The sequence below is a fragment of the Mytilus galloprovincialis genome, chromosome 13 (genome assembly GCF_965363235.1).
Source record: "Mytilus galloprovincialis chromosome 13, xbMytGall1.hap1.1, whole genome shotgun sequence".
Taxonomy (NCBI): Eukaryota; Metazoa; Mollusca; class Bivalvia; order Mytilida; family Mytilidae; genus Mytilus; species Mytilus galloprovincialis.
This window is the reverse complement of record NC_134850.1, coordinates 21,557,220-21,576,166: the sequence shown is the minus strand read 5'-3', so window position 1 is coordinate 21,576,166 and position 18,947 is coordinate 21,557,220. Positions and strand designations below refer to the sequence as shown.

General features: G+C 31.8%; 1 protein-coding gene across 1 annotated transcript in view; it reads right to left on the bottom strand.

Moving 5' to 3' along the window:
* Nucleotides 1-18,947, bottom strand: part of LOC143056750 (caspase-2-like) — a 158,973-nt gene that overhangs the window by 16,320 nt on the left and 123,706 nt on the right. The gene's annotated exons all lie outside the window — the stretch shown is intronic.

The window sequence follows — 18,947 nt, the reverse complement described above, 5'->3', positions numbered from 1 at the left end:
TAAATGGGCATTCAAAAAATCAGAATGTGAATATATATGTTCAAACTCTTTTAGGTCATTTTTTAGTAGCAATAAACAAAAAAACTATGTTAATTGGACATGCTTTGATACTATATATGCCCTTGAATTTTTACTAGATAACATTTTTGTTCGCTTTGGGGATTCCGTATATCGTCAGATTATCGGAATTCCAATGGGGACTAACTGTGCACCACTTATTGCGGACCTGTTTTTGTATTGTTAGGAGTTAAAATTTATGACAAAAATAAGCAAAGACCCATCGAAACAACATCTGATAAACAAATTTAATAATACTTTTAGATATTTGGATGATATTTTGGCTCTCAATAATGACGACTTCAGTATGTATATTAATGAAATTTATCCTGTTGAACTTACTTTAAATAAAGCTAATACTAACAATGACCACTGCCCTTTTCTCGATCTTGATATCTTTATTACTAATGGAAAGCTGAATACTAAAATTTATGATAAAAGGGATGATTTTTCATTTCCTATCGTTAATTATCCGTTTTTAGATGGTGACGTTCCCTTGTCACCATCTTACGGTGTTTGTATATCTCAACTTGTACGATTCGCTCGTGTATGTAACAATGTTTTAGATTTTAACGAGAGAAATTTATGTATTACTGAAAAATTATTACACCAGGGTTTTCGATATCACAAACTAGTCAAAACATTTACTAAATTTTATCATCGGTATAAAGACATCATTCGTAAATATAGCTCAACATGCAGACTTCTAATACGTTCAGGTATTTCACATCCATTTTTTTATGGAAATATTCTTTATAAAGCACAAAGGTGTCAGTATTCACCTCAGAAACTTACAAAACCTTTGAATAGACTTATTAAGAAGGGATATAATTACGATACTGTTGTCAAGTCATTAAAGATTGCATATTTTGGCGTTAGTATTGAGTCACTGATAAGGTCTTTGCATCGGAACTAAACACATTTATTCTAAAAACAGTTGTTGGCATGACACGGGTTATGTTCTTCTCATATATGTTATGATGGTATGATACTAAACCCCTAACGGGAAGGATTGTGCCTGATGTTCATATGATGAAATCATAATCTTTCAGTCAGTTTAATTGAAGTCTGGAGCTGGCATGTCAGTTAACTGCTAGTAGTCTGTTGTTATTTATGTATTATTGTCATTTTGTTTATTTTCTTTGGTTACATTTTCTGACATCAGACTCGGACTTCTCTTGAACTGAATTTTAATGTGCGTATTGTTATGCGTTTACTTTTCTACATTGGTTAGAGGTATAGGGGGAGGGTTGAGATCTCACAAACATGTTTAACCCCGCCGCATTTTTGCGCCTGTCCCAAGTCAGGAGCCTCTGGCCTTTGTTAGTCTTGTATTATTTTAATTTTAGTTTCTTGTGTATAATTTGGAAATTAGTATGGCGTTCATTATCACTGGACTAGTATATATTTGTTTAGGGGCCAGCTGAAGGACGCCTCCGGGTGCGGGAATTTCTCGCTACATTGAAGACCTGTTGGTGACCCTCTGCTGTTGTTTTTTATTTGGTCGGGTTGTTGTCTCTTTGACACATTCCCCATTTCCATTCTCAATTTTAACAAAGGCCAAAGGCTCCTGACTTGGGACAGGAGCAACAATGCGGCGGGGTTAAACATGTTTATGAGATCTCAACCGTCCCTCTATACCTCTAGCCAATGTAGAAAAATAAACGCATAACAATACGCACATTAAATTTCAGTTCAAGAGAAGTCCGAGTCTGATGTTAGACGATGTAACCAAAGAAAATAAACAAAATGACAATAATACATATATAACAACAGACTACTACATAACAGTCGAATTTAGACGATCTTCCTCCTAGCTATGTTGAAGCATATACTTGAAAAAGAAGTCTATCGGGAGAACATGATGAGCATAAGGTATCAATTTAGATCTCCAAACGATGGATAGAAAGCGTATGTTACGTAGTGATTTAGCGATATTTTTTACATTATAATAAAGCGGGAGGTTTGGCAAGCCATTAAACCAGGCTCATGTCACCATTTTTTTCTTTAAATGTCCCGTACACCAAGTCAGAAATATGACAGTTGTTATCAAATAGTTTGTTCCTCTGTGTGATGGAGTTTGTTTTTGTTGTACTTCGATGTTCATGTTGCTCCTTTGATTTTCTCTTATATAGTTGATGTGTTTTCATTGGTTTTAAATTGTGACTCGGATTTGTTTTTTTCTCAATCGATGTATGACTTTTGATCTCTGGTATACTAATGTTGCCTTTACGTGTTTCGGTGATACTTTCTTTATCAAACTTTATTTGAACAACACGAAACGTGTTGTAAGATTAAGAAATATACACATTTAGAAAAAAATATTTATAAACGTGCTGGTGCTGACAGCAGTAGGATTGCACTATAAGCTAAGTATGAAACCATTTTAAGATTATGCCTTATGGAATGAAAGAAGATATTTCTGACAACATCAGCAAGACTTAATCAACATTAAGAAAGGCAAGATTCTCTGACTTGGTGCATGCGCAACATTGTGACGGGGTTAACAACAATTTGTGAGATCTCATCCCTCCTCTATACCTCTAGCCAATGTAGAAATGATAAACACACAGCAATACGTGCAATAAAACTCGGTTGAAAAGAAGCCCGATTCCGATGTAACAATATGTAACTAATGAAAATAAAAAAAATCTCAATGAAACCCAGTTTCTGGCCTTACTTTATGAAACTAATAAATGTTTAAAGAACTTTAACTGCAGACTGTTATGTTAACTGGAAGAAAAACTAAGTCATATATAAAGTAATATACAGACAAAATTTCCTTCTTTACACTAGAATTTGACCATAAACAAACTTCTGTTCAAGTTTGATAAGATCCATTATAGTTTAAGAAAGTTATAAGAATTTTTAAAACTTTAACCACAGAGTGAGTTTAATGTTATCTGGCAGAAAAAACTAAGTCCATTTACAAATACAAATACAAAGGATTGTTTTACAAAATTTCCTTGTGGATACTATCTTTTGATCATAAACAAGCTTCTGTTCAAGTTTTGCAGAAACCCTGGATAGCTTTAGAAAGTTATTATTTTTTTTTAAATTTTTAACCACAGAGTGAATGTTATGTTAACTGGCATAAAAACTAAGTTCATTTACAAGTTAAATGAAGGCAACAGTAGTATACAGCTGCTCGAAACTCATAAATCGATAGAAAATATCAAATCCGGGTTACAAACTAAGAACTGATAAACAGGATTTTTTTAAATGGTTTAATTCTGGATACCATCTTGTGATCATACACAAACTTGAATTGCTATTTGACTTTATTGACAGTCGAGTCTAGTTACTTAATGTACCACGTACGATATTCTTTCATTTAATTCTGTTGTAAATTTAGTGTTTTGATTTCATAGTTGTTTGATCATCAGTTGTTGTAGCAACAGCTTGAATATGACTGCAATGCCATCTTTGGCGTATATATAATTTTTTATACAATGTATTTCTTCATTTTGGGTTTAAAATTTTATTATAAGACTGTTTAGTTTTTGTTGAATGCCTATTACACCACTGAGAAATATGTTGTTGAATGTTTGATCCTCAGATTATTCACCGAGGTTTTGTTCGAGTGAGCTCTCGGTCTCCGTCCTGTCAGTATCAGTCATTTGTATTATACCTGCGTTTTGTTTTTACAATTGACTTTTATCTTATTATACTGATTTTTCCATGAAACTGAACGCTGGAACAATAAACTGTAACATTGGAGTCAACATAAGAAAAACCTCATCATATAAAAACCTTCTTTTTTCAACCATTATCTTCCACGTATACAGCCAAGATAAACTGTATTTCTGAGAAAATAACCTGAATAAAAAACAACTTCTCTGAATTAACCCATCATGTAAACATAAACACCTACATATTTTCTTTATACGCAGATTATAGATAATTTATTAATAAGGGGATCTCAGAAACTGATTTAAAGAACTAAAAAAATATATCGAACAAAACACATAGAATTTTTGGATGACGATATATTGTGATACACAAAAGTGTTAAGTTAAAAAAACACAACATCTAAATGATACAATACCTCCGTTGGAAATTCTTACCTGCATACGGGGTATATATCTCCCAATTGATACGATATTCCCGTGCTTATCATAATTTTCGTGATAGAGGGTTGCTGCTCACAAGGAAGCTATTAAACCAAGAGTTCCAAATGGTGAGGTTGAAATCACCCCTTCGTAAATTTTACGGACGCCATCACGAGTTGGTTGACCGTAATGGAATAACCGTTTCACAAATGATATCGGATATGTTCCTTACGTCGTAATTACAATCCCCTTCCCTTTCATGAAGGTGACCTACCGAATTAGACTATTTATCGGATTTGTTATCAAATAAGCAACACGACGGGTGCCACATGCGGATCAGGATATGCTTATCCTTCCGGAGCACCTGAGATCATCCCTAGTTTTTGGTGGGGTGCGTGCTTATAATAACAGCCGCAGTGACCTGTGAACAGAATAGGCGCGGCAAAATAGTTCCGTTTGTTTTAACATACAATCCCGCCTTTACTAACCTTTTCCGTGCAAATTGGCAAATTATTGTATAGCAACCAAAATTAACCAAAATCTTTTCAAATCCTCCTGTCTTAGCTTTTCGGAGACCAACAAGTCTGAAAGACGTAATTTTTAGATCTGACGTCTTCCTTCATAAAAGCTGTTCAACTGCAGAATGGTGCAAGTTCGTGTTGCTTATATTTTAGTTTTCTATGTTGAGTCATGTGTACTATTGTTTGTCTTTTTTCATTTTTAGCCATGGCGTTGTCAGTTTATTTTCAATTTCTGAGTTTGACTGTCCCTCTGGTATCTTTCGTCCCTCTTTTACTCTGGTTGAAATCATAACCAATAAGTTAAAATAGCTGACATATGTTGATTAGATCAGTGTCCAATTTACTCGAACACTGTGAATGTTTTGCGTTTTCATTACGTCGTATCCATTTTGGCAATGAACATTTGATATTAAAATACACCCTCCTCTCTTGTGGCCGTTTGTTATTGGGTAAATTTCAAAATAAATTTAAAATAATTAGTTATTTTTCTTTTTTTTTTATTAAGTATTAAGTTCGAAAAAAACAACAACATCCAAATGATATAATACCTCCTTTTTGAGTTTCTTACTATGGTTGAAATCATAACAAAAAAGTTTTAAAAGCTGACTTATGTTGGTCAAATCAGTGTCCACCTTACTCGAACACTGGGAATGTTTTGAGTTTTCATCTCGTTTTGTTCGTTTTGGCAATGATTATTTGATATCAAAATACACTCTCCTCTCTGGTTGTCGTTTGTTATTGTGTAAATCTCAAAAGAAAATTAAAAGAATTAGTCATTTGGCCTTTTTTCTTCTTTAAATTGTAATGAAATTACTCCGCATATTGTCGGGCAGCAATTTATAAAAAAAAAAATATAATACATAGTATTTGTTTGACTAATAATGACTTCATTTTGCCTTAAGTGAAAACAGTTATATCTGCTGAAAGCTTATTTGTTGCAATTTTGTTTTTGTACTTAAAATTTGTCCAATGATAAGTATGGTATTGTCATTGGTTTTCTTTATGTATATAATGTTTGTTTTCAAGATAATTGATGCTGATTTGGTTTACAGTTTAAGTTACTGTAGTTCTTCTAAGTTGGATCCAATATGATTTCCTACTACGATAACAATTTACCACCATCTACCATCAATAGTTATTCCAAAATATTCCAAAATTAGCTAAAAACAAACCCTAAATTGAACATTTGTGATAATTTTGAATCTCAAAATGAAGAAGGATTTTTAACAACAAATAACTATTCTGTATTCTTTAGATTGCTTGTTACAATTTTACTTCATTGTTTAAGCTTCAATAAAGTATCCCTGTGAAATACTCTCTGAGTATCTAGGATCTCTGAGTATCTAGGAAAATACACAGCTCATAATATTATTTGTATGTCAAAATTAATATGAAGATTAATACACGAAAGAACTTTTTTATTAAAGAATAATTACATAAACACTAAGAAGTTGCGAAAAAAAAGCTGTACATTTTGTAAATATAAGAAAATAAAAAAATACATTTATTCATAAATATAATGAACCTTTAGTCTACTACACTTTAATGTATATAATATGTGAAAATAAAAAAATTATCAGAATAACTTCTTGAAATTATAAAAAACTGTTCTTAAAGCAAACATTGTCAAAAATTTGTAAACAAACCATTATTCGTTCATAACAAGTTGGTAAAGTAGGACGAATATCACCCAAGAAAACTTAAAATGAAGCTATTTGTTAAACAAATTGGATGAATGGACAGTACGAAAATCATACCTATATAAGTGAACATTAAATTACATATACCTTTTTACATTTAGGATCATTCAATGATAGTGAAGTTAGTATATCAAAGTGTGTGGAACATTAATTTTGGTAGAAAGAAGCTATCAATTGACGATACAGATATTCTTAAATTAATAAACAGTTGGTTATAGTAAGATTGTGGGTTATTATAAGGTTATAATAGTAGAAGAAAATATTTGTGCATTAATCGGCTGCTGTCCGATGACAGAACGTTTACTGCCATTGCGTTAATTAGTCAACATTTTGTTCAATTGTAATATCAATATATCCCACTTAAGCACATACATATGAAAAAAAAGAATTTCAACTTTAAACTGTGTCAAAAGAACAATCATGCAGCTGAATAGAAAAAGCATGAACGAGGTATTTCTGTTTATTTTCACGTGTGTATGTGCAATTTATGTTAATATAGTGTCAACAAAGAAAAATGAGTGATTGTTTATCCCGGATTTAGTAGTTCACAAGGAAGATGGTTACATTTATGGTGTCTGCGTACCGGTACCGTAAGTAAATTATGTTATATAAAATTACAATTTACGCTGCATGTACTGACTTTTTTAATTCATGGTAACACTATTAAAAATATAGCATAGGGTATCGTTCTATTCAAATTTAGAATTCATAAAATGTAGTTTTATATACAAATGACAGAAATAATTTCATTCGAAGTTGTTTGTTTCACAAATCGCTATTACTATGTTGGTAGTTTTGAAATTTATAAATGATATTTAGATAAATTAGAGCATGTAGAGAATGGAAACTCTTTAGATACTTTGAAAATAGTTAATATAATACCTAAAAAATTGTAAACACGAAAGAAGAAGGAAGTAGCATTCAGCATGCTTTGCTGCATGTTTGTTATCTATTAAAATGAGTTTAGACAGTAAATTGGTTTAAAGTTTGATTTTCTACATTTTGCGGAGAACCGACTTTACTTCTTCCAAGATGATATTGTTTTTTTCTTTAACCTATCTTTGCTGTACCAGATGACGGTGTACGTGAGGAAATAATAGTTATGTTAAGTGCATCTATTTCTTAAAAACAGTCAAGTATCCTAGATCAAATTCCGTAGTCTCTGTCGTCATAGTACAAATCGTGTGTATGTCGTTCTTTGTCTGTAAATCTATAAATCAAAGTGTTGAATGTGCATGTTAATACGGGTCCTTGCATTATAAGTCGGACATCTTCACGAACTTCAGCATATGTTGTGGTGACAGCAGCTGTGACACAATACTTCAATATGTACATTTTCATTAACTTCATTGGAACTAGTTTGTTTAAATACACCAAACGTAGACTTGTTAGAATGAAAAAAATGCAAAAGCTTTTGGTGTTGACACTTTTTAGACATATTTGATTCCACTTTTACCGAAAAATAGACTGTTTCCTTTAATTTTTGTGTCTATTTCTTTATACTCTTTTTGTATTGGTACCAGCCTTTTTCTGATTTAATGCATATCGTCTGGAAATTGTGGAGTTATATATTTTATATAGATGAAATCGTTAGTTTTCCCGTTTGAATGGTTTTACCCTAGTAATTTTTTGGGCGCTTTATAGCTTGCTGTTTGGTGTGAGCCAAGGCTCCGTGTTGAAGGCCGTACCTTGACCTATAATGGTTTACTTTTATAAATTGATACTTGAATGGAGAGTTTTCTCATTGGTATTCATACCACATCTTCCTATATTCATTAAGTAAGTCCTTAATTTGTTTGCTTATTGTTTATGCAGTGTTTATGACATGCTCCAGGTCATTGTAGTCATGGAATTTTACAATTATAGGACTGGTGTTGATTTGATTTGTCTGGGTCCAAATTCTGTGTGCTCGGTCAATTTCAATGTCTTCAGTTAAATATTTGAACTTTTTTAAGATGAATTTTAACTCCGCTCTTACGTTTTCGTCTTTTCGTTCAATTATTACAATAGCATTTTCCCTCATGCTACGTTCAACCAGGTTTGCTATTTGACTTTATTGACAGTCGAGTCTAGTTACTTAATGTACCACGTATGATATTATTACATTTAATTCTGTTGTAAATTTAGTGCTTTGATTTCATAATTATTTGATCATCAGTTTTTGTAGCAACAGCTTGAACTTGTCTGCAATGCCATCTCTGGCGTATATATAATTTTTTATACAATGTATTTCTTCATTTTGGGTTTAAAATTTTATTATAAGAGTGGTTAGTTTTGTTGAATGCCTATTACACCACTGAGAAGTTTGTTGTTGAATGTTTGATCCTCAGAGTATTCACCGAGGCTTTAAACGAAAAAATAACACGATTGGTGCCGTATACGGTGCAGGAAATGCTCATCCGTCCGGAACACGTAATTTCACTCCCGGTTTTTAGTGGAGTTCGTGTTGTTTCTTATTTACTATTTATAGCTATTTATGTAAATGTCCTTTGGTTTTGTGAGTGTTTGTTTATACTCCTTGGTTTTGATTGTTATTGTCTTTTGTTCGTTTGAGTGAGATCTCTGTCTCTGTCCTGTCAGTATCAGCCATTTGCATTATACCTGCGTTTTGTTTACAGTTGCGTTTTATCTTATTATACTGATTTTCACATGAAACTGAACGCTGAAACAATAAACCGTAACATTGGTGTCAATGTAAGAAAAATCTCATCATATAAAAGCTTTCTTTTTTCAACCATTATTTTCAACATATATAGCAAAGCTAAACTGTATTTCTGAGAAAAAAACCTGAATAAAAAACAACTTCACTGAATTAACCCATCATGTAACCATAAACACCCACATATTACTTTTATACGCAGATTATAGATAATTTATTAATAAGGGGATCTTGGAAACTGATTAAAAAAACAATAATATCGAACAAAACACATTGAGTTTTTGGGAGACGAAAATAGATTATGGTACACAAAAGTATTAAGTTCGAAAAAAACACTAACATCGAAATGACCTCCTCTTTGAAAATCTTACTCTGGTTGAAATCCATAACCAATAAGTTTAAATAGCTGACTTATGTTGGTCAAATCAGTGTCCAGTTTACTCAAACACTGTGAATGCCTTAATGTTTTCATTTGGTCGTGTTCGTTTTGGCAATGAACATTTGATTTCAAAATACACTTTCCTCTTTTGTATCCGTTTGTTATTGTGTAAATCTCAGACGAAAATTACAAAAATTAATCATTTTGCCTTTTTTTCTTTGTACCTTTAATGAAATTACTCCTCATATTTTCGGCAGCAATTTATCAAAAAAGAAGATATATAATACGACGTACTTTTTTGACTATTAATGACTTCTTTTTGCCTTAAGTGAAAAGTTATATCTGATGAAAGCTTATTTGTTTTAATTTTGTTTTGTACTTAAACTTAGTCCAATGATAAGTATGGTATTTTCATTGGTTGTCTTTATGGTGTTACCCCACTAATTCGGGCCGAGCCAGAAAGCACATACCAGATAGTAGTACATATTTAACGCAAACTAGTGTGTTTGCACCGGCCGACAAAGTAGCCAACAATGTGATGGTAGTATGCCTTAAATACAATGTACTACACGAACGTTCTTAAGAATAGCATTTTGAATACACCTGCACCAAGTCCGTGCGCTCCACATAGAGTCTTAGAGTAAAAATTGTTTTGATCTTAAACACATCAAAGCTAAAGCATTTTCTGGTCATTTGAAGATCCCTTCTCTTTGTTGGTTACCGTAGCTCCTAAAAAAATCTGTAACATATTTTTTCATCTCGGCCTCTAGTAAATGTTGTGAGTGCTCAAGGCTCAGTGTTGAAGGTCGAACCTATATTCCTAACTTTTTAAAGGTGTAACACCACTAATTCGGGCACAGCCAGAAAGCACATACCAGAAAGTAGTACATATTTAACACAAAATAGTTCCTACGCATGAGTGAGTGTTACTTTCAAAATATGTAGGATATTTAGGTATTTTTTGGCATCAAATGTAAGCTTAAGGACTGGTGATCATTGTAAAACACTTTTGGAGTTTTAATTTTAAATATTGAAAAAAACTGCACCAAATTGTAAAAAGAGGGTACATTTTGTCTGTTTGTCAGATCTGAAGTACCTGTTTTGGTACATCCAAAGTTCCGGGAACCAGTTCTTTCTTATATGCCATTAAAGGTATGTTAATCTTTTCAGTAGAAGACACCATAAAGTGATGCGTGGACATGCAATGATTGCCACTTTATTTGAACTTAAAATGAAAGAGGTGGGCCTGCTTGTGTGGAGGAATTTAACATAGAAAGCAATGGGACCATGTATTAGTGATGTACTTCCTGATGTAAAAAATGTCTGGTTTCAAGATCATTGTTGCTTAGTTTGTCTTCTTAGTTAGAACCCAGATGGTGTTCTACTATGATAACAATTTACTACCATCTAGCATCAATAGGTATTCCAAGATTAGCTAAAAAAACAACCTTTAATTGAACATTTGTGACAATTTTGAATCTAGTTGTTTCTCTTAATGAAGTAGATTTTTCAACAACAACTCACTATTCTGTATTCTTCATATTAATTGTTACAATTTTACTTCATTGTTCAAGCTTCAATAAAGTATCCCTGTGAAATATTATCCGAGTATCTAGGAAAACACACAACTCAGCCTCTATGATATTATTATCATGCCAAACTTAACATGAAGAATAAAACACGAAAGAACATTTTTATTAAAGAATAGTTACATAAACAGTAAGAAATTGCGAATACAAAATGAATATTTTGTATATATTTAAGAAAATCAAAATACATTTATCCAGAAATATAATAAACCTTAAGTCTACTACACTTTAATGTATATAATATGTGAAAATAAATAAATTATTAGAATAGCTATAGTTTCTGGATCTTATAAAAACTGTTGTTATTTCTTTGTTCAAGACAGAATTCCTTTAACTTTTCAATGATAATGCAACTATCGTCAAAAATTTGTAAACAAGCCAAGATTCGCTCAGTTATAACAAGTTGGTAAAGTGTGACGAATACCACCTACGGAAAACTTAAAATGAAGCTATTAGTTAAACAAAGTGGATGAATGGACAGTACGAAAATCATACCTATATAAAAGAATATTAAATTACATATATTTTTTGTACTTTTAGGATCTTTCAAAGATAGTGATGTCAGTATATCAAAGTGTATGGGACATTAATTATTGTAGACAGATACTATCAATTAAAGATACAGATATTCTTAAATTAATAAACAGTTGGTTATAGTAAGATTGCAGGTTATTATAAGGTTATAATAGTAGAGGAAAATATTTGTACATTAATCGGCTGCTGTCCGATGACAAAACGTTTCATGCCATTGCGTTAATTAGTCAACATTTTGTTCAATTGGGCAGATCCCACTTAGCACATACATAAAAAAAAGAGCTTCAATTTTAAACTGTCAAAAGAACAATCATGCAGCTGAATAGAAAAAGCATGAACGTGTTTTAAAATGAGATATTAAAAAAACAAACAATTGCCAATCTATATCCAAAAATACATGCTGCTTATCTCACAATAAGCTTACCCGTTTGGAAAACATTTATTGTGTAACGCCACATAGAAGATAACTTTTATAGCTGTGTTACCTAAGTTGTATTTGGCAAAACCTTAAGGAATTTTTGGTCCTCAATACTTCTTTTTTTGGCATTTAAACTTTTTTTATTTGAGCGTCACTTATTAGTCTTTTATAGATAAAACGCGCGTCAGGTTTTAATACAAAATTTTATTCCGTGTATCTATGATGAGTTTATTCACCTTCTTTATAATACAATAATAACAATCATTATTATTATAATTATTAAAATTATCATTTCATTATTTTTAGTTATGCAAAATCCATAACGTTTGCCATATATATTAATCAAGAATAAACACAAGTTCATGTATTAATTGCGATATATACATTCAACATCTTGGACATAATGTCAATGAAAAAATAAAATCACAAGTAGAGTTACATCAGTCGACATTGTGCTAAAATCATAATCACTACAAAACCAAACAAATATATTGTAACCGTTACAAATAAGCTCATAAGCAATATGAAAGACAACAATACATAAACTATCATAGAACAATAACTCAATGACAGGATATATAAGTACAGAGTCACGTCAAATGGATATCTCCTAATATAAACAGACTAAATAGTAAAAATTATGTTCATTAAGACAAGTACAAGAATATTATAACACGTTTATAAGATGATAAACAATGTCAGTACCAGGAATCTCTACTTCAAGATTATCGTGTATTATTTGTGAAGTTGATAAGGAATATTTATCAAAAAGGACAAGACGTTTTTTGACATACCCTTGGTTCACCAACTTCTACTCAAACGCCGGTGACTTTTTACAAAATTGAGTTGGAACTGCAAGCTCTTCAATAACCAATAAGTTGGGAATTGTATATCCGATATGCAGGTGAAGTTGGTATATTGCTATTAGGTTGGGGGGAATTGATAATTTTAAAATCAAAATCGTCTCGTTTGTCATCGATTAATGTATTGAGATGACTGTGCATGTCCAATTCCAGGTATAAGGCATAAATTGAGGCGGATGAAGCCGTGTCTACTGTTTTTTCAATTTCTAGTTCTGAAGATATATTAATGGAACCCAATTAAAATATTTCGGATTTTTATGGAACATCATCAATATATCTGATTGTGAAATTAAATAATCTGACTTGTTTTTAACAAGTTTGTAAAGGAATTCCGATTTATAAGAAAAATAAAAGGTCGACCAGGACGGGTGCACAGTTTGTTCCAATAGGAACGGCGACAATTTGTTAAAAAAGTTTTCTAACCAATTCAACAAATATGTTGCCAACAAGAAACTCTAGCATATTGAAACCTGACTTTTAAAAGGTATAGTTTAAATATTAATATCACCAAAAAATTATATTCCTCAGCAGTAAATGCTGTAGATCAAAGTATATGCAGTTAAAATGTTTAGCTATGTGGCTTTACTTGAAGCTGTCATGCTTCTGTATGAAGCGATAATAATACAGAATATGTATAGTGGTACCAAGTTAACTGTTATCTACATTTAAATACCAGTAGGCAGCGAAAAGATCGGAAACCACCTCAAACTTGTAGCCGAACGTCAGGACTAACACTACACACATAATTGTCACACAGAGCTAAGTTTGGGCAGTAACTATAGTTTCCTGATGATTTTCTGGTACAGTACATGATGCTCAACATGTAAAGGTAAAGGAATAATAGTTATTGATCTAAAACTGTTACATAAAATTGAGAATGGAAATGGGAAATGTGTCAAAGAGACAACAACCCGACCATAGAGCAGACAACAGCAGAAGGTCACCAACAGGTCTTCAATGCAACGAAAAATTCTCGCATCCGGAGGCGTCCTTCAGCTGGCCACTAAACAAATATATACCAGTTCAGTGATAATGAACACCATTCTTAACTCCAAATTTTACACAAGAAACTAAAAGTTAAAATAATACAAAAATAACAAAGGCCAGAGGCTCCTGACTCGGGACAGGCGCAACAATGCGGCGGGGGTAAACATGTTTCTGAGATCTCAACCCTCCCCTAATCCTCTAGCCAATGCAGAACAGTAAACGCATAACAATACGCATATTAAAATTCAGTTCAAGAAAAGTCCGAGTCTGATGTCAGAAGATGTAACCAAAGAAAATAAACAAAATGACAATAATACATAAATAACATCAGACTACTAGCAGTTTACTGACATGCCAGCTCCAGACTTCAATTAAACTGATTGACAAATTATGTCTTCATCATATGAATATCAGGCACAATCCTCCCCGTGAGGGGTTTAGTATCATACCATCATAACATATATGAGAAGAACATAACCCGTGTCATGCCAACAACTGGTTTATTAATAATAAGTGTGTTTAGTTCCGATGTAAAGACCCTATAAGTGAATATATATTAACGCCAATATATGCAATTTTTAATGACTTGACAACAGTATCGTAACTATATCCCTATGTAAAGGTTTTGTTAGTTTCTGAGGTGAATACTGACATTTTTGTGCCTTATAAAGAATATTTCCATAAAATATTAGATGTGAAATACCTGAACGTATAAGAAGTCTGCATGTTGAGTTATATTTACGAATGATGTCCTTATACCGATGATAAAATTTAGTAAATGCTTTGACTAGTTTGTGATATCGAAAACCCTGGTGTAATAATTTTTCAGTAATACATAAATTTCTCTCGTTAAAATCTAAAACATTGTTACATACACGAGCGAATCGTACATGTTGAGATATATGAACACCGTAAGATGGTGAAAATGTAACGTCACCATCTAAAAATGGATAATTAACGATAGGAAATGAGAAATCATCTCTTTTATCATACATTTTAGTATTAAGCTTTCCGTTAATGATATATATATCAAGATCGAGGAAAGGACAGTGGTCATTGTTAGTATTAGCTTTAACTTAAAGTAAGTTCAACAGGATACATTTCTTTAGTATACATACTGAAGTCGTCATTATTGAGAGCCAAAATATCATCCAAATATCTAATAGTATTTTTAAATTTGTGTATCAGATGTTGTTTCGATGGGTCTTTGCTGATTTTTGTAACTCATAGCAATACAAAAACAGGTCCGCAATAAGCAGTTAGTCCTCATTGGAATTCCGATAACCTGACGATATACGGAATCTCCAAAGCGAACAAAAATGGTATCTAGTAAAAATTCAAGGGCAGATATAGTATCAAAGCATGTCCAATTGACATAGTTTGTTTTGTTCATTGCTACCATAAAATGACCTAAAATAGTTTGTTTGAGTCTTGACATATTCAAAAAATGCCTTAGATATTTAAATTAGGCATAATTCAATTGACAAAAAGATATAAAACTTCAATACTCTTTCTTAAAATTGTACTTTAATCTCAATGACTTTATCCTAATTGGTATACCTCGTAGATAATATGATATACAATTGTTACATTCTGATAACACTCAGGACAATTTATAGTTTTGAAACCTCTGGTTAGTTTAGTTAATGATTGCCTATCACTTGAAAACAGAATCACCAAACATGACTAATTTCAAAGCTGTTACATAAAAAAAATGTATTAAAATTTGAGCAAAATGCCAAAACAATGGCATGTGTAGCTTTATGCTGTTTTATATATGTAGGATTATGTAAAATATATGGTAAGCATATTTTCATATAAAACTATAACTAATATTTGACTATACAAAAAGCATAAGTAAAACAGCATTAATTTTTCATTTAAGAAGTAGTTTAGGACAATCGATATCACTCGTAATGTGTTTTATTCTGTAACCTGTTACATATTCTATGCATTTAACTGTAAATGAAGCAAATAGTTGAAAGTATTGAATACGTTAAGATTTTTGAAGCAATTCTAGGACACACATATTTTAATAACTCAAATTAATTTGTCAAACAGGATGTTATTAAACAAAAGTCTCATTGATTTAAGAACAATATTTACAACTAACTTTTCCAATACATTTATAACTATAGTTTTGTGGTATACCCGCTGGATTCCATGACATGGATGGTTTTCCTACACAGTATTCCAATAACACAATTTCTGCTACACGTGCCTACACTTCTGTTTTAAGTACCATAGCTTGCAGTAGACGTTTGTTAGCCTGTAAATGTTAAAGATAAAGATACAAGTTTCATCAAGAATGCAAACCAATCATAGATCTGTGATTTTTCGTTGGAGTCAAATCTGCTGATTCAGCATGTAATCATGAATTAGCACGAAAACAGAATAATTATACATTGGTAACACAAGAGCGTTCACGTTGATATGTCTTTATTGCTTTAAAGACCATTGCTTTTTATTTTGAAAGTCTAAAAGATAAAGGTTTTACTAAAAACAGTGCAGAAACTTTTGTAAAGATAAACAGTTGGATGCATACCAAACATTACAGGTAGACGCCGGAAAAATTAACGCAGTTTTTACTCATGTGCTCTTTTTGTCATCGATGCATTAACTCTGCGTTATCTCTTACTCTTTTGATAAACATAGCAAGTTTACGGGGGATAATTTTAGTGTTCACTTCCACGTAAACGTGAAATAGGCGCGTCTTCTACTTTTTGTAAAATGTGAACGCATTCACTACTGTATATTTGTAGTTACCACACGTTTACTCAGATTGGTATCGTCTCAAAGATACACCGAGCTCTGTTTTCACATGACTAGCTTCGTAAAATATGTTTAACTGTACGTTTAAAAAAAAGAAATATTGTCACTCTTGACTGATATCAACGCAAACTATTAGAATGTTTCTCGGATGAGACATTAGACAAAGAGAGATAAATTGTGAATGTATCATCTACGTTCCCTTGAACTAGCCTAACAAACACGGAAAAAATCACCCTAGCATTATAAAATTGCCGTATAAAAACAATTAAGGGAAATAAATAAATCTTTTGAATAAAGGATTAAATTGTGCACCAACCCCTAATGAGGATACCCCTAAGGGTGACTGGGGAATAGAAATATCGTCACTTAGTCTTCTACCGACCGGCAGTTAAACGCTTGCCAAAGTGGGGCGTCCGTTTGGCTCTGCGGGATTTATCAAGTTTGCAGTCACGTCCAGTCAAAATGGGGACGTTAAATCCGATGAACTTGGCAGAAGATTGAGGATATTTTTCTGTGAGGATAATGAGGAAAACGTTAGTAAGCAATACATCAGACTGGATTCCAAAACCCACAAAAGGTAAAGAAATAGAAGAAACAGACAAAAACATTCAAAACCAATCACTTACACACAATAGACATGAGAATTTAACCCATGAGGAGAAAACAGCTTTGCAAAATTTAACATCAGATAAATCAATAATGATAAAAGAACCGGATAAGAGTAATGCAGTTGTAATCATGAACCGTGAGTATTAAAGAGATAACATTTCAAATATATTTTATGAGGTAACAGATAAAAAGTAGACAAATAAACAAGCGCAATGATTAAAAAAGAACTTAAGAAACATAAGACGTAATTTATTGTATAAAGAAGAAATGGATTACATTTCAAACTCTCAATTATCAGAAAGCTATTTTCATAGATAACTTCCAATTCACAAAAGTGAAGAAATTTTAAATCAGAAGAGAACAGTGAATACATCGAACTTTTAAGACCAAATGATGTAAAATATCGACCTATTGTGGGCCTTTATATGCTACTTTGGTACTTGGATATTTAGAACATTTATTATACGGAAAAATGAATCCTAAAAACGGAATTGTCTCAGACTTTAATTCTGATTTAAATTCTTTAAATGCACATATTCGTTTCACTTTGCAAGAAATGTCAAGAAAATGCCGTTTTTTTATATTTTTGTATTGATAACAAAGGAAAATGAAATTGTCACAGATGTCTTTCTTTAAAGACGCCGATACACATATGTTTTTTTTTAAATTTTTACTCAAACCATCTGAAATATGTAAATATACCTTTTAATATAGCGTCAAGAATAATTACCATCACTAGTACACACATATAACATAATAAAAGATTGGAAGAATTAAAAGTGTACTTAAAACGCAACACTATCCGGAACGGGTAATTAATTACGGATTTCAAAAGGCACTGATAAAAGGACAATTATTACAGAATCACAGCGATTTGACCAACCAAAGAAACATCAAACAATTTAGACAAAATTATTACGTTAGACAGAACATATAATCTTAGAAGAGATTATGATATATTTAGTTTCAATACAAATTGAAAATAATGTACACAAAGGTGACAAAGTCTTACAAAAAAGAAATTATCAACAGTAAAAGACAGATGAAAAGTCAAAACGATTTTTAACATTTTTAGAATTTGACTTTAATTGAACTTTACCTATTGATAGAAGATGTGCCAATTTAAAACGGTATGACATGTCAAGATATAATAGAAGAAAGTTCAATTTATTTCAAAAATGGAAAGCATTTTACTGTTAAACACAATATGTCTTGTAAAAGTTCAGACGCTATCTATTAACTCATATAATCAGATTGTGAGGAATTCTATATTGGAGAGACGAGAAAATGAACTGCAGACTAGAATGACTTGACATAGACAGCAAACCAACCATGAAGATTATCGATCATTAGGGCTAACGATCATATTCATTGTTGTTCCAATGCATGATTTAAAATATTTCTATTGTATATGGTCAATCGTAAAAATGACTTTCTCCGGGAGAAGAAAGAAGAGTTATTAATAAATATTCTCAACCCGGGATTAAATGAAAAATAATATTTTAATTTTAGAATGACATTGGTTGTCTCCCTAGGCCATGTATTTGTTAACATCATAATATTGTTAACGTCAATCAGTTGTTTTATATTTCACTTATGTATACAAGTCACATTATCTGACGATCAGTTAAAGCAGTGCAAGCGCTAGTAAAAGTGAGAAAGTAAAACCGTTATTATCTTTTATTTATTTTCTTATATGTAACTGTTATTGTCTGGTTTGCTAGAATATTGTAAATCTAAAATGTATCTGTAGATCCAACCTGTTGTTCCAAGTAATGAGCAACATTTGTGTTCTCTGTAATTTTTA